General features: G+C 39.1%; 1 protein-coding gene across 3 annotated transcripts in view; it reads right to left on the bottom strand.

The window, feature by feature from the left end:
- Positions 1 to 27,624, bottom strand: part of DISP1 (dispatched RND transporter family member 1) — an 83,525-nt gene that overhangs the window by 31,743 nt on the left and 24,158 nt on the right. The window contains exon 1 of one of the 3 annotated variants that reach the window (XM_079297532.1): positions 22,630 to 22,766. The exons of 1 other annotated variant lie outside the window; for it this stretch is intronic. The gene's annotated coding sequence lies outside the window, so the exon portion shown is untranslated. Of the gene's footprint in view, positions 1 to 5,242; positions 5,425 to 22,629; positions 22,767 to 27,624 lie in introns of those variants that run through there. One more of the 3 variants, XM_079297533.1, reaches the window with a different exon arrangement.

Genomic DNA, 27,624 nt, shown 5'->3' with positions numbered 1-27,624 from the left:
CTCCTCTCCAGGTGTCTGGCAGCATTTTAGGGATTTCAGGCTGCATATTTTTACATCCACTCACATAAGACATAGGCTGCACAGTGATGCTATTCCATTTGTTTCTAAGTTAGTTGGACCCATCCATATTATCACTTGAAACTGCTGTACACTGCTGAAAGTTACTGCCTAGTAAAATAACAAAACAGAAAGAACTGCAAATAACTGATATTTCAGGAAGACAGACACACATCCTTTTGCTTTAAACCCAGGACAGTTGCAACATTAATTTTTAGCAGCTGTTTTCAATCACTTCATGAAGGAAAGCACACATCCCTGTGCCAGGCACACAGGTGCCAAACACAGATGCCCAAACTCGTGCCCACAGCAGCTGGGCAATCCCAGCACAGACACAAGGGCTTGGCCCTTCAGTGTATCTGAGATCACTGACATGGGAATTGTAACTTTTGTCCAGACAGCTCAGCAGCCTCCATTTAATGTGACTGAAGATAAATGCTTTATTTCCCACAGATACAGTATTTACCTGTGTACCTTTTGTTCAGAAATGTTTTAGAACTTCTAAATTTGAAGAAAAGATCATCAGTACCACAACATATGAACAGACAATTAATTAACCATTTCAGACATTAAAATTTTAACAAATAGAGCTAATTCTTTCTTTTTTCCTAAGTCTTGAGCAACTCTTGAGTCCTGTCCATTTTTATAGAGTCTTTTAGAGAGGCAATGGAAGCACCTGCTTGCCTTGAAGTTCTTTCAATGACAAATTAAAGCAAGATTATTTTGCATGCTAAGATAGCTATCTGATCAAATATTTTATTCAGTCACAACTAAGCAGAACTGGGACTCAAACCAACTCTAGAATGTGAGCTGGGCTGTACACTTTCATTTGGTCTGGTAACTTTTCTATTTTGAGTCATTGAATTTGACCAGGCCAATGTCATCTGAGTTTTGTTTTGCTCGTGTTTGAGGGGATTAAGAATTCTGTACTATGGTACTTCATTTGTGTCCCTCTCTGCAGAAGTGACTGTAAATCCACTGACAGCAAGACTTTACCTGCAGATGTCACACTGAAATTCCTGACTGCATTTTGTCTCCTCTGTCATAACTGCAGTGACTGGGAACTTAGAGAGATGTAACAATGAAATAGCTGACAGTCTTTTATTTAGAGGATGAATAAATAAGCAAATTAAGATGTGACAAGTAAAAGCATATTAAGATTTTTAATATGACTTGGGCATGGGAAATCTAAGAACATGCTGATTGTGAAAAAAAAATCTAACCATAAGAATCTTTGAAAATTCAGTCTTTGAGAATTCTGAATTCTTTCAGTGTTGAAGTTTATTTTTGCTGCACTCCTCAGACTGCTTCAGGATTTGACATTCTCCAGTACAGTGGGGTTTTCAGACTTATGAAAATTTGCACCTGAAAGCTTTGATGCAGTGGACAGGTATTCTGAATAATGAGGTTGTAGAAAATACAGGTTCAATGCTGGCAGCCCTACTCAATAGAAGATTAATACCATTAGAAAAAGAGCTAATCTACCTCTCTAATCCCATGTCTCTAACTGGACACAAGGTATTTTAAACGTGATCATCTCTTTAGAAATTATGCCAGCTGGACTGCTAAGGGAAGAAAACCAGAATTGTCATTAATTACTGCACTCCCGATAGGAGTAACTCCTCAGAAAGGACTTTAGCTATGCAGTTCAAAACAACTCTTGGAAGAGTATCATATCTGGAATGTACCATGGTCTGCAGCAGCAATATTCCTTCATGACAGTTTTATGGAGTAATCCATCTACTATTTGTGGAGCTAACAGTGAACACAGCTCAGCCAGCAGACAGCTGCCATCTGCATTGCAAGCCCTTCAGGAAATAAAGTAATACTGTGCCACACAAACATTGTGGGATTTGGTGCTCCCCAACTAGCTTGTTCTTTTAAAACCTGAATTAAGTTCACCTGTTCCTTTGATGGCAACTAAAAGAATTTTTCCTTGATTTAAGTTTCTTAAAAAGAAAAAAAACCCAACAAAACCCCAATCAGACTTAAAAAAAACATTGGTTCAACAAATCCCATCTGGACTTATAATGCCTGCAATTGGGAATGACAGAAGTGCAAATCCAAGAGGGAATGACGTAGTGGAAATTCAGTATAACCTAATATATTAGTAGAGATAATTTATAGATTTTTAGAAGACAACAGAGAACAGCCAAGTGTTGAGGGTTGTTTTAACCATATAAGAGAAAAAATACCCAAAAGCTGTAACTTGCACAAAACCAAAACTAAACTGTTGTAATACTGTATATATTTTTCATTTAAGGTAGAACAAAATTCAAATTTTCAGAGTTACCTAAAGCTTTTCAGCTGTACTCAGCATTGCACCACTCAGCCAGCTGAACCAGCCCAGGCTTTATGGACTTTGCAGACTTGTCAGCTACAAAACATCATAGTTCTGAGATGAACACAATGTCTAAAGTAACAAAAACATCTTTTCATGTTAAAATTCATCTAAGCCAGCTGGATTCTAGAAGCAGTGCATTTCTGAAACAAACAATATTTAGCTACCTGGTAAGGCTCCTTCCAGATGAAATACAATAATAGCCTTGCAGTCCTTTAAAATGCTGAAGTTTTCCAACGTGGTCAGTAGTCTCAGTCTGTAAACTCAGTTAAATCCTCTCCAGGCTCTGTCTGCTGTGCCAACCAGAGCACAGCCACTCTAAAGAAGGGCTTGCTCCTCCTTCACATTACCAGAATTCTTTGTATCTTTGCTTTTTCTCAGTGCTCAGAGAAGTAACAGGTGGTGCCTGGTGTTTGATACTGGGTTTCATGGGAGATGTCTACTTATCTATCACTGCAATGGTCTTTAGCAAGTCAAACTGCTTTTTAATGTTTTATGGTTGTTGATCTCCATTTTGGCTCTCAGCTAGACATTTTTCAAATTCTCCACCTCTTACTCCAATGCTATCATATGTGGTGCTTGGTTTCTCTCAATACCTCGATTCTTGCTTTTCCATTTCAGCTGTTAACCCCTAACTCTTCCCTGAAAAGCTTTCTCTGTACAAAATACAGGCACTTCCCAGAACAAGCCATCCCTGTGCTTTCCCTTTTCCCCCCCCTCAGGTATTTAAAGGATATTAAATGTACACATTTCAGCTTCAGGAAGTGTCAAATTCTTATTTAATCAACAAGCAGGTTTACCTGATATCTTTATTAATGCAGCCATTTCACTTTGAGAACTGGTACAACACAGCTCCTATTTTTGAGAAATGCCATTATGAGAGTTTGTTTTCTGCAATCTATAAATACCCATTTTACCAACTAAAGTCACCCTATTAACAAAGCAGATTTTCAGCAATCTAAGTCCTTGCTCCATGAGGCAGGAGTTAGCAGACAAGGTTTGTAGAGGGGAAGTTTCCCCTCCCTTAAGTACTGTGAGAGCCAGCTGTCCCTGCCATGCCTCTGCACAGCCTGCTGGGCTGTGAAGCTGTCCTGTCCTGAACCTGAGACTCCATGAGCTCATTTCCTGTGTCGCAGGCTGCCTGGGGAGCTGCAATTCCTGTGACAGGGAGTTTCCAGATGTCACCGTGCCAGCAGCACAGCTCACGTACAGATGGGCACTGGCAAGCAGCGCTGCCAAGCTGGCACGAGAAGGGATCCACCAGCAGCAGCTGTGGGGTGAGGGAGCTGGGAAACACTGCAAAGGGTGGGAAAACCACCATCCTTCAGACCTTCAGAAACAGATTCTGCTTTGCTTTTAAGCTAAAGTTACTTCTCCTGGCATTGAGAGAGCAAAACAACAGCAGACCACTTCCAGAAATCATTTGCAGGGCTTTGACTACAGAAATCGATGGTAGCGTTTTAACTACAAAGTATTTCCAAAGTCAAAATCTACAACAGATATAATTTGACTATACATAGAAGAAACAACAAGGAGCTCTGAATTCTCTTTCAGAAGTTTTGTATGGTTCTGAAGTTGTTTTTTTTTTAAAAAGGGGGGAAAAAACATATCTATGTAGAGAAAATGGAAAAAAATGTCCTAGAGTCTGAAAAAGCTTCAAATACTCTGAGCTTTAGAATGAGATACAGCTACAAGCAGAAATTATTGGAACCATACTACTTCAAGAAAAAATGTGCATAGTTCTGGAAAGCAGGTGTGTATCTCCGCACAGTTTAAGAGCCCAGAAAGTTGTTAAAAAACCCCAAACACTGCTTACAACTGCCACACTGTCATCACACTAAATCTTGTTTACACAACTCACTGACTTTCCATTACCATATGAAAGACTTTAACGCTTTTGTAATTGCAAATATTCCGATCCAAAATAGCTCTAATCCCGCTTACACAGAGTGGGGATAAAACAAAATATGTCTCTTTCTGGCTGTAAGAAGAGCTACTTGCATTGAAAGTTCCACGGGTTTTTACTTCATCATGCTGTGGGATTAACATTGAAATTATTACAGCTGTAAAGGGACACTCTAAGATATGGCCCCAGCTATATCTACCATCACCCTGGCTATATTGATGTTATGTAAGAGGTTAAGAAACCTCTCCACCATCTGCTTAGAATTAGACTTTCTATTTTCTGCCCAAATTTGAAGACTATGTTTGAACACAGTAACAAGAATTGTTACTGATTTTAACATTTTTCTTCCTATTTCAACAGAAGCACTAACGCAATGTCCTTCTACACTACATTAAAGAAGGCAAAGACTCAGTGAGAACGCCAGGGCACATCAGGCAGGTACACACTGGCAGTCACACCTATTTGATAAACACAGAGCATTCTTTGCATTCGGCTACAGAAAACACAGCAAAGCACTTTTACACTATCAGCCCAGCAATAATTTTCTTCGAAAGTGAAACACGCAAGTTGGTTTTTTTTCCCCCCGCTTCATTTCCCAAGCGTGAGCGGGTTTAAAGTCTCTCATTTGCTGAGCTGTGCTGTGAAGGTCAAACGATAAACCTCGTACAGCACTTTTACCACAGCACATCTGCCCAAGGAGCCGCATCTCGACCCGGGGGAGGGGGGTTTGCTTTCTCACCAGGCTCTTCAGCGCTGGCAGGCTCCTGTGCTAAGCTCTCCGGCATTTCTACCCAGCCGACAAGTCTCTCACAACCCCAGGAACCCACTTGCATTACAAAGTAGCACTGCAGTGTAAATACACGCACTGAGTTAAACCTCCATCCCAAAGCACGGCCGGGTCCGAAGCGACCCAGCGGGACTCAGCTCTCGCCACTCACCAGCCGCAAACCGGGGCAGATGGGCAGGAAACGGGGTCTCGATCCAGGTATCCCGGCTCCGGGCAGGAGGGAGAGGGCAGCCCGTTCCCGATCAGGTATCCCGGCTCCGGGCAGGAGGGAGAGGGCAGCCCGTTCCCGATCAGGTATCCCGGCTCCGGGCAGGAGGGAGAGGGCAGCCCGTTCCCGATCAGGTATCCCGGCTCCGGGCAGGAGGGAGTACAGCCCGTTCCCGATCAGGTATCCCGGCTCCGGGCAGGAGGGAGTACAGCCCGCTGTCGATCAGGTATCCCGGCTCCGCGCCGCTCTCCGCTCGCCCCAGCCGCGGCCGCCCCTCCCCGCCGCAGGTCCGGGCTGGGGCGGCTCCTCCCCGCTCCCGCTGCTGCTGCCCGTGCGGCGGGAGCCCCGGGCCGCTCCCGCCCCCGCTCCCAGCCCCTCGGGCCGCGCTGCGAGCAGCTTCACCTGCCCCGGGCTCCGCTCCAGCCTCCCCACCTGCGGAGCACAGCGGCATCACCTTGGCACCGGCCGCTGCAAAGGGAAAAAGCGAGGCAAGGCGCAGACCCAAAACTGCTCCGGGGCTCATTCGGAGCGCTTTTCAAACTCACTTCTGCCCTCATTAGCTACTGGCAAGGGCTTGTCCCTCAGCACCAAGCTCCTACTTCATCCCTCGGTTGTAAGGCATTTCTTACAAAATATTGATGTGCGACTACAAATCTCCAACAGGAACAGGTCTCCAGCAACGCAACACCTACTGGGATTTAAGGGCTTGTACCCCACCAGATTTTATGATATTTATACCTAAAAAAGCTTCTTCCACACCACACAGGAGTACTTGAGGACCTGGCAGTTCACCTCCACATACATCTCAGAAAATTTTTTCTAAGACTTGATAAATACAAACGTAATTATTACAGACTATTAATGCAAAAAACTGAAAATTTCATGGTTCACAACTCAAAATGAAAAAATAAAGATTACCAAAGTCTGGAGATATTTGAGCCCTCAATTCTAGGTATTAATGTGGCAAACAGCTCACTTAGCAGAGCTGTTCTATGAGGAACTTAAAACCCTACAATTCACAGGCATCTGACTGGCTGTTAAAAGTGCTCTCCTTACTCTGTACTGAAATACAGGAGCTCTGATTCCAGGGAAGTTGAACTGGTTGGAGCAAAAGGAATTTCTCATCTATAAACACCTTTACTCTCTGTAGAGCAAGAGATTTAACCAAAGAAAACACTGAGGTTCAATTTCCCTTAATGTGACCTTGGAATTATGGATTCCCATTGTGATAAAAGTTTTTACACAAAGCAGTTCTTCCTGCTAATTGGATCTGGTCTTTAACAGGTGTTGAGAAACTGATGCTTTCCCACTTCTAAGGGGAAAGGTATTTTTAAAATGTGTCTTCCTTGACTTTTTCACTGAGCTTCAACTGGGGAATTTCACTGGCATCAACTGCTGTCTCCACCTCCCCCACCACACCATCAGCATCCTATCTAGAACATCATTTTTTCCATCTTTAATGGCTTCTCTTACACAAAACTTGCTTTCTACCCAAAGTGGAATCATTCAGCATTAATGATCTAGGATAGATTTTATGTAAGAAATGTATTTTCCTCAAAGGTATTTATTGAGCAAAACAGCCCTACTACAAAGCAGGCAACTTTCAGCCATTCTTCAAAATGAAAGTAGGACTGCAATTCACTTTCTGAATATCTAAAACACATATAGCCTGGAAGCACCAGAAGAATAATCTCAAAGTTACTTTTACAAAAGTCATACAACTCTATGCATTTTTTAAAAACATATCTATTAATAAAAGTATTTCTGAAATGTGTAAACATTACTGTGTATCAGTTCACAGCAGATACTGTGTCCCTTGTATTTGCTAACCACCTCAAAGAAGTGACAAGAGACACATAATATTTGTTCACTACTTTTAGATCTAAGAGGAAAAGGACTATAAAAATCTAAAGAATTACAGTCTACTAAAACTCTTAGATTATATGTACTGAAGAAAATACTGTTAGTTTCTTAGCACATAAATTTAATGCAGATACTTTGTTTCCAAGGATGACACTAAAATAAATGTGCAATGTATCACAATGTTCAGAAATACACTTAATGAAAGTATTTGCCCAAATGGGATTTAAATACCGTATCATCTATTTGAATCACAGCTTTGTAACAGATTATTGTCCAGTATCTCAAAATCAAACTCAACACTAAGTGCTGAGACACCTATGCTACACTTAGATCCTGCAGAGCTTTGGTTTCCCTGAGTCCACCCAGCACATTCCTGGTTTAACATCATCTTCTGCATCACTCCTAATGCTGCTCCATATCCCACCATTCATCTCCAGCAATAGCAGACAAATACTGAATTCTTTATTTGCAAGTGATTAAAAATACAATTAAAAGTACAACTGAACCCTACAGCATATGGCACGCAGGTTCAGGAAAACCAGGGGAAGGTAAAAAAGGATGGAAGAACTTAAGAGTGATTCAAGGCAGACCAGGAATGCCAGATTTGATCTGTGGAAGCTTCCAGAGGATAAATGAGTAGCACTCTGCCCTATTCACTGCCTGGAAATGCATCTATGCAGGGAATCTGGAGGACATCTGCACTACTAATTTAGCCTTGGTTTAATTCAAAATGATCCTTAATGCATGCATCAGGAAGTTCTGTCTACCTATGGATCTACCAATACATTTTACAAGTACTTTGATTGTTAAGTCAAAGAAGAATTCTTATGATAAGAGATGCTTTCTCTATTTTCCTATCACAAGTCGTGGCTTTTTAAATTGAGATTTCAAAATAACATTTTTCACAGTATACTTCATGAATAAAATCAATTAGTAGTAAATGGATTAATACAGTTCCCAGATTTCTGTATACAATACTTAAGAAAAAGATATGAAGATAACTGTAGTAGAGACTCAAACGAGCTGCAGTCTGTGTAAGAAAATGAACCTAATAAACTGAAGCTTACATTTACAAAGTAGGACTGACAGAGTGCTGTAATGCAACAAGTTTAACCATTATCTCTCTTCAAACAAGAGACAAAGAGCTGCAATACTTGGCCATGACTCTTTCATAGCCTCTCCCAAACTGAAGACACCAGGCAATGCCATTGAGTGCCAGCCAATTCTTCCACCTTGGGCTGATCAAGAGCCATGGCCAAGCTGCCACCCTTCCACCACAGGAGGAGCAGCTACACCTTGTACCTTTTCCTGGCTGGAAGCCTTCACCTGCCTCTCTGAGCTCAGTATGACACTGATCACAGGCTCTTCTTGGCACAGTGCCACTCTTCCAAAGAGGGATCCAGAAGAAACTGAAAGACTTTGACCACTGAATGTTAATAAGAGCTGGTGGAAGTCTTGGGTGTTCTGGGGACAAATGGGTGATGAAGGACTAAGCAAAAAAATCCTTGAAAGCCAGACAGAAGGCACAAGAGGTGCTTTAGAAATTCTGATGAATTGCTAATGAACTGGGGAGAATAAGGGAATAGGGAATAAAAGAGCCAATTAGAGGTTAAAATGACAAAATGAGTTCTGCACGTGGCACATGTACTCTGCACATATTTTATTACAGCTACATTGAATTTTTATTACAATTCCTATCCACCTACAGAATTTCCTGGCTGGTGTGTTTTTTTTTTCTTGGATGCAAAAGTCTCTGTTGCCTTTATGCCATAGCACAGTACTTGCAGTAGGCAATTTACCAAATGCCTTTTAAAATAAACAACGTAGCAGGAAAAATATGGTAGGAACCAACCATTCATTTACTACCTTTCATACTAAGGTATATTTTTGTGCAACACTTGAGGTAATACTAAGGCAGCAGCACCTACTTTAATTATTCAGAGACACACACAGGGCCCAGACCAGAAAACTTCCAGCTTCTAGGTACTGAGGAAGTTAACTGGGCTGAGTTAGCTTGATCCATCCGAGATTACAAGGTCTAGACTGCCACTGATCCTCACACCTGACAACCTGCAGAGAGGTCCAAGAGCCTACACGGTGTTCCCAAGTGTTCTTGGGTCCAGAAATATGAGGCAAAGACACAAAGTGACTTATTTGAGACTGCAGCCATGCAAATGTGAGCTGTCTGCTCCTAAGCATAAACTGAACCTGAAAAGAGAATGGCTGTGTCCTAAGGAATAGAAGTTGGAAACTCCCAAAATTCACCTCTGAACATTAGAGTAAATTTACAGTCTCTGTTACCCATCCAGAGATGAAGGAAAATATTGCAAAATATAAAAACAAAAGCAGCCAGCAATGAAAATCTGGCACTTCAATCTGTAGGTTTATTTGAGATACAAGATGAAGAAAAGGAAGTGATTGAAATTCAAGGTATAAAAATCTGCATCCTCTTAAACTGTTATTCTTCTATACACTTTCTTCTTCCCCTTCAAGTGTCAGAGACAGACCTTCCTATAAATATAGGTTGTACTATAAGCAAAACTGATTCAATATCATCATATAGCTATGGCAAAAGCCTTAAGCAGAGTCCTCCACTTACAGACTGCTGCCTCCACAAAGATTAAATATTGCCTGATCAATAGAGGACATGAAGTAAATTGACTGTCCTTCTCCAGCTTCCACTCATCCAGACTTTATCACAAAATATTTCATAATTGATAGCCTGGAGAAAGACTGCTTTGCAAGGTTTAAAGATTTCTCAGCCTGCAATCTCACTCAATTCTCAGCCTTTCTCCAGCACTAGTGACAAGAGAAAAGTTGAGACATGCTCACTGCTCAAGCTCTATTCACTGTGGTGTTTTTGGGCTTTGGTTTATTTGTTTGTTTTGGTTATTTGGGTTTAAGATATGCAAAGGACATCTGGCTTGGATTTGGAAAATTTAAACTCCACACACTACATTCAATAAACCAGATCCCAACACATTCTTTTTAATATGCTGGAAACTGGACATTTAAGGCCACATCAGCTTAAATAACACTCCAAGTCAGAGTACAGAAATAAATTTCTGGGGGCAAAGAGGGTCTTTCATTGTCCATGAAATGCCTAGAACAATGCTCTCTCAGTCCCTAGAGTAATGAAAAAGTTAGTTCAGTATGAATCTACAAACAAATACAGCCTGATTCTAAACTATTTCCTTTATTGATTTTTTAAAAAAGCTCTCAAAGTGTGATAATGACATTTTACAGCCTTGCCTCTTCCCCCCACTGAAACAAGTCACTGGCAGCCTTTCCCTAACTATTTTTTTCATTTGAGATCCTGAGATTTTAAATGTGAAGGCTGAGTTTTATGATATATAAGACTATCTTGTCTGATCTACTTACAGAACATAAATACTAATACAACTGTATTTACTTTTTTGGTGGAGATCTAACACACATAAACCTTTTATTTTCCATGTTTTCAAACCACATACACTCTGAATTGAAATGCATATTTGAGACTCCACAGAAACTCAAGTTCCACATCACACAAAAGCCTTGAAGAGCTATTAAGTTTTAAAATTCCCAACACTGGATGAAATTATTTACATTACTAAAATAAAACTGAAAGCAGTGTATTAATCATGAAAAACAGAAGAAAACATTAGTTTTAATACTCTGCTAAAAAGCTTTAATATGGAAAGTTTATAAGACAGTTTTATTAGCATCTCAAATAGTTTTCAGATACTAATATGAAGAAAACTTGTTAAAAAACCAAATAAATCTGGAAGTAGAATTGAATTGCTGTACTTCTGATTTATCTACAGCTTACAATGTTTTGAAGGAATTTTTAATAGCTTGTCTTCAGCTGTCAAAGTTTCATTCTCTAAACAGAGTGCTCCAATAATAAGTTACATTAAAATGCAGCTGCATAAACATGTTTACACACAGTTATATTTTCTCATTCACATTCCTTTCTCACAGGTGTACCTTTTCCACTATGAAGTAACTAAACTTAGGCATATCTTATGTAAGTGCACATATGTATAATGTCACTTGTAAAACAGTCCAGAGTGACCAGGGGGAAAAACTAACAGAATGCTTTATCTGAACATAAAATAAACAAGTGACATAAAAAGCAGTAATTCTACCACTTGTACAACACCAGCACTTAAATTACAACCACCAGCCTGATGGCAGTGAAAGGGACTATTGCAGTGTTAATTTTTTTTTTTCCCCCCATGACAGGAGAAATGTATTTTACTAATACTGTTTTAATAACCACCACATTAACTTGTCTGTAATCAAAGAAATAACAAAGAACTGCATTACTCCAATCATTTGGAGAAATTCATAAAGCAAAAGTCCAGAAACCACAAATACTATTACCTCCATTTCAGTTAGGGAAGCAAAGAAAAGTCACTTTTTTCAGATTCATATTCTTAGTTCAGGAAACAGCAAAGTCTGGCAATGTATGGGATTCTTTCAAAAGATATCAATTATTTTTAAGACATGACAACTGCTTTGAACTAAATTTAGGGAATCTAAAAACGTTAACATCCGTGCTTATTGCAACTTCCTAAGTCTTGCCATATAATGCTCATGCAATATTAACAGCAGTGTGCCAAATAAATTTATGTTACAGATATCAGAAAACTCTTTTGATCTTCATTAATTTACAGAGCTAAGTAGAAAATTCTTGCTATTAATTTAAGAGTAAACTAGGCAATGATGGCAATTCTGAAACATTTCTTCTACTTATTGCAGGTTCAATTTTCAGTCTAGCCTAGCTCACTTGGTTTAGTAAAACCAAGAGGAGAGAAAATCCCTACCAGCTTCTTTTTTGTTCTTTTAAGATTCCCAAAACTAATGGCCTAAACCTTCAAACAATACATGAAAGAGCTCCCCCTCCTTTTGTGCTCAACCAGCATCACACCTTCACCTTTCTTCATTAGAAAAGTGAAATAAGTACCAGAGCTAATATTTTTTTTTCCCCTCCCAGGGAAAAAAAAAAAAAAAAAAAAAAAAAATCTAAGTGTTTGGAGTAAACAAGCATTGCTAGAGCCCACAGAGGACCTTTTATTTGAAGTGAGCTTTACTGACACACTAACGAAGGCCTGACAGACAAGGCAAGAGAAAATGGTATTTGAGCACAACCTCAGTGTTTGCTCACCAGGCTGCTTGCCTGCCACAGGCTTACCCAAACACAGCCCCTGCAATGTGCAGTCAGTCATTTCTGGCTGTCTCTTGGCAAACAGATGTGAGCCTGGGAATTCCTCATACATTCAGATAAATCAAGAACCAGACCATTCCGAGCCCCAACCTTCGTAGCTTTAGAAGGAGATGTCAGATTTCTGCAGGAGCCTCTGATTTCACACAACTTAGACTAAAATATAGTTACTGCCAATCATATGCAAATCACATAATTTCCAAAACTGTTCACCAAGTTTGATATGCTTCCATTTCACCTGCTACTCTACAGTAGAAAAAACCTTGAGACAAGTCTAAACTCTAAAATACCTACATAACATTCCCCTGGGGATTTTTTTTAATGCTATCTATATTCCTTTTGTATCATCCCCAGGGATAGTGATGCATGTCTTCTCAAAAAACTGATCTGGCATTTTCTACTGTGCACAGGCTCCCACACAGTTCTGACTGTACAGTACAAAACTTGTGCTGTCAGTACAGAACTGCAATTGTACCTTCCTGATCAATGCTGGAATCAAGAAATCCTTTAGAAAAGCACAAGGCACACAAACATTGCATTACAATTGTAATACAAACCCAGATAAATTGCTTCTCTGCATAAAGTCCACTTAACAAACCAGATTTTTATGCAGAAGATGACCCAGTACTGACCAAAGTATCAGTGAGGTATCTAGTGCTTTTCAAGCTTAAGGGTACCTCTTGAGATTTACATTCAATAAATACAGCTGGATACCTACTTAAAGATGGGATTCAAGAGCAGACTTGGATTAGATTACTTTATACATTCTGTGATGTATGTAGAAATTCAATTGGACAATAATAATTTTCCTATTTCATCCAATTACTATACAGGCTACACATGCTCAGTTTCTAGGAGATTCACTGGATTCAAATAGGATTTGGTTCTCTACTAGTTGTATGAACTCTAGTATCAGATTAACTCTCTTCACACAAGAATTAAGGAATCTAAGGAGGATCAGCTGCTGAAATGTATTTAGGAGTACAGTATCTTTCCATACCCAGAATTTGAGGATCAGGACTATGAAGCAGCAAGACTGATAGCAGTCTGCAAAGGAAGCCAGGCTATGAGAATTGAGAGAACACCAGTCACTGTTGGTCATTAGAGACTACAACTGTGCAGTTGGTTTTTTTTTTTATCCTGGCAAAGAGGAATGCCTGGGTATATGCCAGCAGTACCACAGCTGTACAAAGTTAACACCAACAAAGCACCTCCATTATCAGACATGGAGACAAGGAAACAGCAGCTGTGGAAGACTCTGGGCAGCCCCAGGCAGCAGCAGCTGCACAGCCATTTCATGGCTCCAAGGAAAGTTGGTCCCTTTGCAATTCCCTCCCTTCCAGCTCCCTAAACTGCACCATGTACCTGTTCCAGGGTGTGGGCACTGGTAATTTTAATGAACCTGAGAAATCCATTTACTACTAAGCCATGAACCTTTATAGCAAGTGTTCAGATATTAAAACCTGAATATGCTTTTCATAATTTTAAATCATACATCACAAACCAGCCTTGTTTAGTCTACAGATTTAACAGCCACCAGCAGATACCATTTTAAAGAGCAATGCATGCAAAAGGTACCAACCTTTCCAGCCAGAACTCACAGTCCAGCTATTTAAAAAAGAAGTCCAGCCTCAGTAAGGTTGTTGCATTTGTCAGAGGATATTAAACTTCGCATATGCTCTTTCCAAAACAAGTTAAATATAAATCTACCAGAAAAAAAAAAAACTTTGAGAAAGAATTTGCTTTAGAAACAAAGCCAAAAATAATCTAACCTTGAGGGAAACATCCCAATGAATTTTGCATGACTTGTTCTTCATACCTGTATGACACATCCATGTTTTTCCTCACACTGAAAAAAACAGTATCACATGGATCTGGTCACAGTACTCAAAGACACACAGTTATTGCTAGGCATTAGAAGAGACTGTAATATCAGCCAGTGTTCCTTCCACCTTTCCAGGAGAGCTGAGTGTGAGCTGCCAGGCAGGACCAACACTGTGCATGGTGAGCGACCCTGAGCTCCCTGGTTACTGGCACATTATAAACCAGGGGTGAGAGCAAACTGCTCACACATATCAAGGGAAAGGGGACTGGAAAGGAGAGAAAGGAACCTGGAATGCTTGGCCCAGGGTCAAGGACAAAATTTCAGAGCTAGGCAGTAATTTTAAGAGGGAAGTGCCTATCACGCAAACATGTGCTCATCATGCTCACCCACACACTTCCTCCTCAGAGATTAGTTTTAATCCCAATAAATTTACTGAATTCAACTCCCCACATGCTTACACAAGCTTGTTTCCTGGCATAAGGATGGTGGCTATAGCAGGCAAGGATAGCTAGATGGGGGAGATGCCTTTCTTTCAGTGGCACTGATGATTTAGATTCACTTAGGAGAACATGTGCATATAAAGTGTATATTAGAGTACAAACTGCAAAAGCAATAGGCTTTACAGGACTAAAGAGAAACTTTTAAAAAATGCTTAAGAAAAAGGATGCAGTGCACAGAATATAACTAAAAGGCAGAAATGCAAATCACAGGGATAAGCATGATGCACAATCTGCCTCCGAGTTTTCTGTACAAAAAGTTTTGCTGAACTAGTTTTGAATTTTCACAAAATAACAAAGCATAAACAAAGGGCTGTGTTCAAAACACTTACAAACTGAAATTCCAGCTCCCTATATACAGGACTTTCTTTCATTAGGACAAGATGGGAAAACAAGTCAGTGATTAGCATTCTAATTCAATTCTATAACATAGCAAGGTACAATTGGTAAAGGCACTGACGGGCATTTTCCCAGCTCCCTTGTTGAATGACTGCACTTTTTCTTTCAGAAAAAACAAGTCAACAGTTCAACAACTTCATTATCTGCTATGACTTTCCTCACAAGTGCTGCATTACCGAGCTCCTTGCATGGCTACTGTAAACACTGAGCAGGAGCATCGATGCTCTCAGATTATCAGTCAGAGCATGACTGAGAACAGCCAGGCTTCTTGTGGAGAACACACTCCAAAGACTCCACAGCCATCAGGGGCTACTTTTCAGGTAAACATGTGAGTGACAGCAGATAAAGCTGGACTTCATTAAAATGGCAGCAGTGAAACCTTCAGAGGGAGGTAATTCATAGAAAACTCTGCTGTGCATCACAGGATTCTGCACAGTACTTCACAAAAGCCCCATCATTTCAAAAATAAAAGAACAGGTTCTATTAAATTTCCTGTGCTCACTTCTCCTTATATTTAAAGGTGGAAAGAAATATTTCCCTCAGGGAAGGGGAGGGCAGTTCATAATTTCTGGATTAAACCCATTATTATTAGCTGCAGAATAAAATTATTAGTGACAGGTTCACTGAATTACCTCTTTACAGAGGTCACTGGAGCTTCCTAGAAACCTAAAACTGCCAGTGTAAATTTAGCTAATAACAACTGAGTTTTTGAAACCAACTAAATTAGAGGTAAACATAATAAAGAACCTGCTTTAATACCCTAATCTAATAATGCACTGTAGTACAATACATTTTCGTTTCTTCACTTTGAAGTTATAAACTGAGAAACACAAGAGTTTTGGCATGCACCACTATTACATCAACATTTTATACCCACAGATGTGGATGCAGAATTTCTATTGATTTTAAATATGCTCATTTCTCTTTGAACTATAACACAAATCAAGAATAATGTTTCTGGCAAGTACAGAAACCGTAGCTTGATTAGCACATTTAAAATAAGATTATACAGAGGCCTAAAACAGGATTAAACAAAAGCTTTCACCATATAAAATTCTATTATGAAACAAATCAATTTTGCAATAGCAAGAATATGAAAAAAAAGAAACCACATGTACAAAAACTTCACTCTCATTCTGTGTTTATTGTCACCATTTTGAAGTTTTGTTCACAATTATTGACAAAGCACCTTAGACAGAAATTATTCAATCCACCACTTCATAGGTTACATTTAGTTCTGCTCAGTCTTCCAAGGCAGTTCATAAACTGTGCACTGTTTCATATAAAGTACATACAGAGTCCTCCAAGTCCAGCCTGTGTTTCCCCCTTCCAAGGAAGTGACCTCACCACCAGATTATAAAGTCCTGTTTCTCTTACTGGTGCTCTCTGTCGCTCTGGTCCTGTAAATTTTGCATTCCTAGGAGTACAAAGGATGCCCTTCATCCCAATCCAGTAAACAGCTGAGTGGTTAAGAGTCCACCACTTGGTGAGAAACCTCAGCTTGAAACCGTTCAGCTGGATTTCAGCACTAAACCCAAGCCTTCCCTTTCCCAGGGCTATCACAGAGCTGCCCAGCAGTGACATCCCATCTTTGCAGGGCATGTGCAGACACTGCTGTGGTGCTGCTGCAGTGGCACTGGGACATGGCAGGAGCAGCACTGGGCACAGCTCTGCTGCAGTTTGCCTGCCTGCTGGGAGCACAGAGGGACAGGATGTCACATCTGCTGCACCAGGCTCTCCACTCCCACAAGCAATGAGCCTTCACCCCTGCTGTCCTTCCCAACTTCTGATCTACTTATCAGAGGTTACTCCAACAACTCCCAAAAGTAATGCCATTCCATCCTAGCCAATGTCATTTTGAAATGCCTATTTTTACACAGTGTAGAATAAACACCTTGAATTCTGCTGGTTATAAGGAATTGACAGGTAAAATGGGGCTGTAACTAAATTACTGGAGAAGAAATGGAACACCCCATGAAATGGTCATGGTAAATCTTACACCAAATGAGGGGCACCTGTCACAACTGAGCCCTGTTCATTAGTACTGAACAGGAACCTAACAGAATTCTCAGTCTCACAAGCCTTAAATAGATTTTAAACATGCTCTGTTATGATTTATTTTAACAGTGCAACACCATTGTGCAAAGATCACAGAACCCCACTGACCCTGGTCATGAGTTTCAGGGAACTATTACCAAAATTCCATAGTTGCCAGAGACCTTGAATCTGAAGCAGACTGATACTAATTTGCAATTAAGAGACTAAACTACCATAGAGTGCAAATTTCTTGGTCTAAATTCAGTTTACTATAAACTCGGTTCCCTTTGCAATTTCTTTTTTCTGCTTATTATTGCAAGGGGCTTTGTTTTAATAACTAATATATCTCATGCAACAACTAAACATACCCATAACAGATAATGATGCAAAAGGCTGGAAAAACAGCTTCATTAATCAACTCTAAGATTCAGTATCACTTTTTGCATAGGACACATCTGATTCTGAACAAGACAGGCAAACACTGTGTGCTGTGCTAGTCTCTGTATCTTTGTGGTAGAGAGTAAACCATATATTCCACTTCCTTCTGGCACTGGGTGTCTAAACTCAAAAAATGACCATTCTCTCCAGTTTCTAGGTTGGGCAAATGACCTCACTGTAATAAGAATTTATTTGAATTGTTCCAATTCAGAATTTGCAGAGGACTCTCAGAATAAGCCAAGAAAGGACAGGCATTTAAATACTGAAGTGTTTCTCATCCTGCTAAAGAAACTTAGAGGTAAACAAGTATTGACTTAAGTAGGTAACCAAAATGCTGAGATATTTGCAGGGAAACTGAGGCACTGAAGTCTTGGAATAGTCTAAACTATCTTCAAATATTTTATATTGCATTTCAGGAGTCTAGCTCCTCTTGCAGAGCAGCTTCTGCCAGACTTAAGACATTAGGTGATCTAAAATTCAACAAACTCTGTCAGGGGCTGTGCTGGATTACCTGCCATCTGGAAATTAAAAATCAAAATTATAGGAAGGGACATGAAAAAAATACTATTAAAACACAACAGTGATGGTGAAGCTTGACAGCTTTTCAAAAGATCTAACTGGAAACCTGCTTTTTCAGAAGACCCATACAACCTGAAGCAAACTGAGTGAGAGCTAAGAGCTCTGAGGCATGAGGTGAGGCTACCCAAGCAGTCTCCTACCTGTGGAAATTAAACTCTATTTCCTTCTACAATGAAATGCAGAATTTTTTTGTTTCAGCTTTTAAATTGGATAAAAAAATATAGATCTAATTTTAAAACACTGAAGTTCTTTCCAAAAGTACAATTCTCTTTATCCAGCCAACTCTGTATAGTCTTTCTGAAAAACATAGCACTGCTCAAAATTAAGTTAAAGGATTATTTGGAGTTGTCTTGCATAAACACAAGCCAAGTATCAGCTTAAGTTACTATAATGGTCTTTATATAGGCTCATAAGTCACACAGCAAATTCTGGCAGAAACAGACTTCAGTCTTTGGACACATTTAGGTATTTGAACATGGTGCCAAAAATCTTCCAAAGATAAGTGAAACACACCAGGAAAACTGGTTTTAATATCCGAAGAGTTACTCAAGCTCAATCGAATTTATCAAGATAACAAATATATTTTTCTTGCTATGCAGAGAACAGATGAATCTTTCTGCTCAATCTCAAACAGCTGTTGAAAATAACAGATGCTGAAAACTCTCTAACAGATTCCACAAAAAAATCTTTTATGGAGTAAATTGCTTTGCAACCTAAACACCACACCAGAGTTCCTATAATGAAATCAATTTTTATGCTATGATCTTATTAATTTCATGTATTCATTCAAGCTTCAGCCCCTGAGCTGTATATTCAAGAAGTTCTCACACCAGCAGTTGTCCTCCATAAAGAGTCTTATTCCCTTAACAGTTCTAGTATTTGCTCAGTGAAATAATAGTTCCTGCAACCTGTCAGAAAGGAACTGAACAACAACACACTCTGGTCTGCCTCAAAAAAAAAAAAAGTAAAAAAGCCTAAAGAAGAACAAAAAGGACACATTTTCAAAACTTTGTGTTTTATTCTACATAGAACAGCTCATGCTGATTCTGTACTCCAAAGCTGAAAATGGTAACATTTCACCAATTTACTGAAAAGCTTGTAATTTTTTCACTCAAGGTTTAAGCCAAATGTCTCAGCACTGGATCCCAAACTTTAATTTCCTTCTACTTCTGCTATTGTTATGCCAGCACTTCTAAATATTTACCCTTCCCAGATTCCTAAAATGGAAGAAGCCAGGGCTCTTTTGTAGTGCAGATGATTTGCACAGACCCCAAGCAGTGGAGAAATTCTCACGCTTTCATGGGAGGGAACTGGATTTAGGGGACACTTTGCTCCTGACAGGGTAAAGTAATCTTTAATAAATTTAAACTGAAGGGTCTTTCTAACACAGAGGGATTATGTATATCTTCCCTATGCACAATGATAAACATTAAAGGTATTAGGAAACATTCCTCAGAGAACTGCAGATGTACATTTTTTGTAAAGTGTAGATGTGATTAAACTGCATCTAAAGCTGGAATTGTTTAGCACTCAGCTACTGAAAAATTACTTTTCTGTATATGTCACTTCAATTTATCTTCTGAAAAATTACACTGCCATTATAGAGAAGGATTCAGTAAAAACTTAATCAAAAATGTGAAGGCAATACTAACAAAATGCAAGAATTAACAACATGAAAAAGAAAACTGCCTTTTTATGCCTACTGAATCTTTTGGAGTCTCCATAGGAGCAATTTAATCCTTGGCATAAAAGAGGGAAGCCAAGTTTGGTCTTTTCTGGCATCACACTTTCAGCAAAGTGACCTACAAGAGAAATGCTCCATATACTGTTCATTTATTAAATCAACCCCATAAAAATTCATGCTACAATAAACCTAAAGGAGATGCAAACATGTAAATGCTATGGAGTCATCTGAGACAAAAGCAGTTTTCCTATTTTTGTAATCACACAATGAGTTACCCTCCTACTTAACAGAAATCTGTTTCTAAGACTAGATAGACTATTTAAAACATGCTAAAGCCATTGATTGTGCCATTTTAGCTGAGGCTGTGAATAAAATTGCCAATATATTATAGTATTCTGCATTTTGAAGTTGTCAAATTAACTAAGGAAAATCCTTCCAGAAAATCTTTGTGAGCATTGAGCCTCTTTTGTTATCAAAGTAAACATTTCTTTGTGTGTCTATTCTATCTGATAAAGTTGGATTTTGCCCCCATACAGATGCTGAAAACTGGTGGGATAAGAATCTATATGAGATCATCATTGTCATGTATTACAGAATTTCTTAGGAATCCATACAAGTGCATAGTAATCAATAGAGGAATATAAAGAAACTTAAAATAAAAGTGTTTTTTGCACAGTGGGGAGCTACAGTTCCTCAGTACAGAACTCAGAACATGTGGGCCAATCAAATAAGGGAAGAAAACAGAGGCTGTCCCAATCTGCTTTTCAGTCTAAGGCAGTGAAACAACCCAACCCCCACAACACAAAAAAAAAACAAAAAACCAAAAACCAAAAAACTCCCCAAAACACAAACCAAAAAAAAAAAAAAAAAAAAAAAAAAACGAAAAAATACTTCAAAGGAATGGCTGTTTGTGCCAAATCCATTTCACACAGTTCCACCAGTCTATCAAAAGCAACATCTCCTTAGACTCCTGGTACTGCACCATTCCTCCTCACTTCACATGACCTTGGCTTCTTTCTCACCTCCTGCTTCTGTTTTTATCTCCTCTTGTTCTGAATTTTCCTAATTACAAAGCCTTCTAAAACAGAGGAATCAGAATCTTTGATGAAAAATTTCTAGCAGCAGCAGTCTAGATAGGGAAGGGGAAATCTGTCTCTGTCCTGCAGGCAGTCTCCCTGTGTAGAATACCTGTCTCCATAAACATCACTTATCATGGCAAGAAGTTTAGAAGTGCAGGACAAATAGCCAGGGAGCTGCTGTGGACACATAGGTTCCACAGATCCCATTAACCAGTTTCACCCTTTAATCACTGCAGTGACCTGCACTGCACTTGCACCTCACACAACACTCAAGTGCCAGCCACCATAATGCTCATTCATGAGACACTCCTTGAGTTCTCCAAATTAGGGTAAGATTATTTCCAAGATATTTAACCCCTAAGGGAAAGAGCTGAAAAACAAAAAAAATCTGAAGTTTTGTTCATGAGACTAGGGAGAAACTGCAATATACAAAATCTTCCTTAAAATGATTGTTTTTACAGACTGACTTAAAGAAAATACTTCAGAAAACCCTTTCTAAATGGTTCTAACCTCACAGATAAATTACAATACAGTTACACTTCACCAATTTCAGATCAAGCCAGGCAAGTACTTTAAATTCTCAAAAGACCACTGAACAAGCAATAGCTACTTACCACAGAAGCTCCTATCTTTAGAAAATATTGAAAACCAGTGCTGGAACTTTAAACCCTTAAAATAGAACTTTAGAAAATAGCAGTGAATATTGACAAATTGTAGGCACTTATTTTTCTTAACCTTTTTTTTTTTTTTATAGGTATAACATTTGCTGTAGAAGTCATAAGAAAAAAATAAACAATTGTTTACCTCTATTTAAAACTCATAGTTGAACATTTAGGGTTTGATACAAGTAACACAGCTGTTGGCTTCAAAACCAGTAATTATGAGAAAATTTTAAGAAGCTAAACTTTCCATAATCTCCCAGCTGCAGTAACCAAAGGCTGAACACTACTGAGGACTGGTCCAAACTTTGTAATACTCTTTATTCTGCCTTTCCCATTTACTTGACTTAAAAGGTATGTTTTCCCCAAATCTGAATTAAAAGTAGAGAGGTAAGACAGCTAACTGGAAACTGTAATAGCATTAAAGTTGCATAAATATGCAGCAAACGAATACATTGCTAACACTGACTAGCAAGGTAAGAGTCCTACTTTCAACTGGAAAACCAGTTTTAAAGAGCAGTCAAGGTGAATTTGCATGGTGAGGAACAGTCTTAAAATGGAAGACATTTACAGAGAGTTAACAGTTCTGTATACATAATAAATAACAATCCAGACACAATCCTTTCCAAACAGTGTCTACTATTCTCAGGAATCTTGCCCTCTCCAATGCAGAATGTATGATGTCAACTCTGGAGAGGAAAGGCAAAAGGGAACAGGAGAAAAGGCACCTGGAAAGAAGTAGCCCAGTTCTAGGTGGGATGATAACACTCTGAAAGCTGCTGCATTAAAGAGAAATGCAATTTAAAATACCTCTTTGTGTTACTCTTCAAGAGGATTTTAATGATAATGAAAATAAGAGAATCTGAAAAAAAAATCCAACCACAAGCTACATAAAAAAGAGGACATGTTCACAAGAAAAGATGCAAACATTTAATGCCCTTTCTCCAATCATCAAGGCAGACCATGACATTCTATGTCTGTAGGTCCTAAAATCTAAATTTCTATCATTGTTCCTCACTAAATACAAGAAAGGTGTCACTTCCTGGTTCTGGATTAGTTACCTTGAACACAAGTGAGCTGACAAGTTTAACAGCACCTTCCCAATACAGCAGAATTAAAAACAGAACTGCACAAATCAACCCCATCCTTCCTTACCCAGCCATGAGTGTGACTCTTGAGAAGCAGCTGACTGCACACAGACTCAAGTCTCTGCTGGAAATCAGGCTCATGTGTTACATCTGAGATACTTCAGGCAAGTGAAAAACTTCATTAGAACATTCCAAACAGGTTTCCAGGAACAGCAGTACACAGTACACTGAATTAAGGGCTAAAGGAAGAGGAGTTGTCAGATGTAAGTGCACCAGAAAGAAAAACAGGAACACATTTCCTGGGGCTTTTTAAATTACACTTCAAGAGTTATTGTTACTAATAGCTGCTCTGAGCTGTAAAAACTGCAACCTTGGAGGGCAAAAGTCAAAGAAACCCTACTGGTTTTCCCCGGATTACTCACAGAATTAATAAGATCATTTGGAAGGCAGCCTCGAGGTTATCAGAAATCTCCCGTCACATGCCCACAGCAAACTTTTCCAGCATTTCTGCTTACAACTCTTTAATGAACTGCAGCACTGAAGCAGAAATCCTCTTGCCTTCTAGCAGGTCGTGCTGGAATGCAATTTGGCTACCTATGTGTTTTGTGTTTCCAACAGCAAAGTTACCAAAAAAAACCCCCCTACACAACCAGATAAGTCTTTAGCAGTTTTCCACTACATGATTTTGAAATAGCTTTTTAAAGTGTATTTACCACTGAAAAAAATAAGTGTCAAAACTTATGTATCAATATTACTAGTGACAATATAAGCAAATTCTCTTAACTTTTCAGTATGCAATCAAAGAGAACATTGCCTTAAAGTGCCATAGAAAGCGTTCCTTCTTCAAATATTCTTCAAAGCAATAGCACTGGCACGGCTGCTCAGGGAGGTCATGGAGTCTCCCTCTCTGGAGACATTCAAACCCACCTGGATGAGTTCCTGGCATTGCTGCAAATGTTACACATCTGAAAATCTTTTCTTCTGGCCTTTTGGACAAGCTCTCTAAGAAGAAAATGAAAGTACTTGAAAAGGGTGAATTCGTCAGAGCCAGAGTAATATCAGAGAAGAGCAGAGACTGAATGCATGTCATCATCAGATTGCAACCCAAGGAATAAGAAAAACCCCAAGACTTACTCCGTTCCTTGAAGTCAAAAAAGAGGCCAAAATCCCCAAAGCAGCCTGTCAAGAGGCTGAGTTAACCTTTTTATCAATTTGAGAGAAACTAGTATTTGAACCAGCAAAATCCTTCCACAATGAGTACACTCATTGGAGATTTAAGATAATCAGGAATTGACTGTCATGGCCTAAAACAATGTTTTGCAATATTTGACTTCTCCTACATCCCAGACAATCCAAAATGGATTCCAAGCAGGCAGAGAAATTAAGGGTCTTTGGCCAGTCACATCTGTTTTACTTGAAAAGTTACAAGCAGCACAAATTGAACACGTCTCAGGAGGCAGAGGGAGCACAGACATCCATCCAAATGCACTGCTCTTAGTTCCCAGAACAGGAAGTTAAATCAGAGTAAGGAGTGTGGTGGTGTGTCTCAACTGCTGTACATGGAAGCTGACTGTCCTGAGAAGGGTTAACATGGAGAACTTCTTAACCACTTGAACATGCAAACCTTTCTGTATTTTTTTGCACATTAGAAACAGCCCTAATGCACTGAGATATTTTAAGTCAAATCCTACTGCAAGACCTGCAGTTTTCAGAAATCTCATGAGACTGCTGTTGTCTGCTACCTGGGCACTGCTGATTCAGTGTTTGTATCCACGTGCTGCAAAGACTAATGTCATATGCAATGTTCTGAATCCTAGTTCTGCATCTTGTTTGTGTTGGCAGGAACTTTTGCCTACTCTTGACAGAAGAAGCTTAAGATGAGGCTTAGAAATTTCTTGTCAGGGCAGATTCTCCCCTCTCCTAATACAACTCATGTCAGGGAACAGGAAAGAAGAAAAGAAGACAAGAGACAAACCTATCAATAAACTCTCACACCAGAGAAGCACAGGCACATCAAATTTTAATAAACCAAGTTACCAGTTATCTACACATTTTACTCCAAAAAAAGATGGAACAAAGGATCTCACTTGCTTTCCCTGTACTGCTACACCACAAGCTTGGGGAGCTGCATGTCCTGCCTTGGATTCACTGATTTCCAAGTAGCTCTTGGCCCCACTCTTTTTTCTTTTACCTTGTTCTCTTCATCAGCAGTGACATGTACCAAATTTGCCATTTGATGAGGTGGGTAATAGCAGCTTGCCTGTTTTGGGCCTTCAGCTACCTTCAACTTTGGCAATTGCTCAGTAGAAATATTCTTTCATCTTGAAGATGCTTTGCAAATTCAAGCAACACAGTGTCAGCTGGAATACCCAACAGGTGGGACACGTGCACTGGCTGATGACATTCATGGCAGTAAGGATGCAGCAGGCAAGTAAATGGTGGCAAATCACAGAGGTTCTCTGTCTGAGAGAAGTTGCTTCCAATGATAAGCTGTGAGGATAATTTCCATTATCTGAAAATAACAGTTACATCAATTTCCTCATCTGTCAATACTGAAAAAACCCAAAATTTCACACTAGGAAAAACAGGTGTCATTCTCAGAACTACTGGTAGCTAGAGACATCCATTACCTTTCTGACAGTTTTTTTGTAGATTTTTTTGAGCCAACCAAGTTTTGCCAAGAGACAAAGTTACATCCTGCCATTACACAGGGAGTCCAATGACTAGTAGCCCAAGACATGTACAACTCCCTGAAATTTCTCTGTCAGAAAGGTCAACAATGACTTTTTTCCCCTTTTGCACTGCTTCACCAGTAACCCCCTCATTTGATTTGTATGATACAATTATAATCTAATTTCTGCATCTTCTGGATGATGACTCCTTGTCAGAACTCTGTTATCTTGAGACTTTTAAACCAAGATGCAATTTTTACACAAAATTAATAGGAATTATCATCGCAATCTCATTCTCTCCACAAAGTAACTGGTATGGATTTATTATTTAATCTATAGTATCTTCAAGCAAAAATTTTCAAGTCTGAAACAATGCAGTGAAAGACAACATCTAGACTCCATATTTGTGCTTATAAATTACCAACAAAACAATTACCAAAAAGTGTCTTGATACTCAGCTTCAGGCAGCATCCATTAAAAAAAAAAAAAAAAGTTATCAGACAACTTTTTGACTGCTCATGCAAATTGAACAAATTACTTGATTTCAAGAAATGAGAGTAAAAAGCTTTACTCAGTGGAAACCTCAGTTTGATGCCTTCAAAAGTGACCTGATATTATTTCAGCATCCCTCAGAGATTATCACAGGGGTAGGAGACTCCCAAGGACATTCCAGTCAAGGCCTCTGTGATGCAGTTTGTGCTGGGCGTGGAAAGCCACATGAATTAACTGTCCAAGGAAATGCAATCCCTTGCCTGAATTCAGCATCTCACTGATCCTACCTATTACATGAGTATAAAGTACCTTACTCAAAACCCAAAATGTCATCAAATCTGTGTAATTGAAACAATCAAAAGGTAAATATTTGTGTGCAACTGATGGCAGATTTCTAATACTCTTAATACCTGATTAACATCAGGAATATGATCTCATGTTTATCTAAACTTTGAGGTGGAAAATAGACCGGTACAAAGTATTTGTGCTCATTTAGGAAAATCACATCTCTGCAAAGGATACTTATGAGAAAGATCAGAACAAAGATTCTCATGATCAGAATACTATGCTACTTCACACTTTCTACATAGCTTTTCTAGGAAATCAAATTTTTATTAGAGTGAAAAAGCAGTTGTAACTGGATTGAAAATAAACAGTCTGAACAAGGGAATCTCAGTGTAAATTTTTAAGTGGAGCTCTGCTTGGAATTTCAACAAAGGTAATTAGATATAGACCACTTCAAAGTGGGACATGTCTATACTGATCACTGAAACACACAGTATTGCAGAAAGGGAGCCAGTACTTCCAAAAACATTGGAATAAAACATGGATTTTGAAAAAATCTGTACTCCACAGGAAACATAAGAACAGACAGAGAATATCTGAGCACGTCTGCTTTTCATTTTTTTCATTATTTATGCCTGTATCAAAAGCTTTTTTGGAAGAACCACAACTTACCTGTTGGCTCCAAATTCCTCAACATAATTAGAGTGCTTTTACATTTTAGTTATGCCATGCTTCCTCACCCTTCTGTGCACACTGCAGGGGACTGAAGATGCAATTTGCCTTCCCTCTTGCTGACCTCAGCTTGTCCTGTTGGAACTCACAAGTGTGAAGGTTTCCAAGTCACAACTCCTCTTCACAAAAGTTACATTGTCAGTATATTAATCTGTCTGCTGCAGAACTGGGACTTACACCATTCTTTCCCCTCCTGTCTGCAAGCACAAGTGAAGAGTGTTTAATCACAGTATTTGAGAAAAGAATTGGCTGCTGGGCTCCAAGTTAGCTGATGTTGCAAAACAATAGCTAACACAAGTAATAACTACCCACTGTTTTAGCAGAAAAAGACTTCTATGTGCTACACAATATCAAGATTTTTATAGAAGGAAAAGGAAAACTCACTTGTCTTTATCTTAAAATAGAATTTCTACTTCTTAGATTACTGGTTTTAGGGGTTTTGTCTTTTGTTTTTTTTTTTTAATAACTAAATCCACAGTTCATATATATAACCCAAATGCCCAAACATATATTTGCATCAAAAACATTTATTTTGTAGACTGAGGTGCACAGACTCAAGGAACTGAAACTTTGCCTGTGATGACACCAGCCACTTGCAAATAGAGTCTAGGTACACTCTCAGAACTGGGAATACAGGCCAAAAGCTCTGGCTCCCTCTCTGGAGAGCTTGATAGAAAACAGAATTTCCCTTTTAGGGTGGAATGCACAAAGAAAAATAATGTACCTGCCTTTTATAACAGAAATTTATTTGAATAGATGACCAAACAGGTCATAGCTTCAAATTACC

Source organism: Erithacus rubecula (genome assembly GCF_903797595.1).
Source record: "Erithacus rubecula genome assembly, chromosome: 2".
NCBI lineage: Eukaryota > Metazoa > Chordata > Aves > Passeriformes > Muscicapidae > Erithacus > Erithacus rubecula.
Note: the sequence above shows the minus strand (reverse complement) of the source record. Positions and strands in the feature narration are given on the sequence as shown.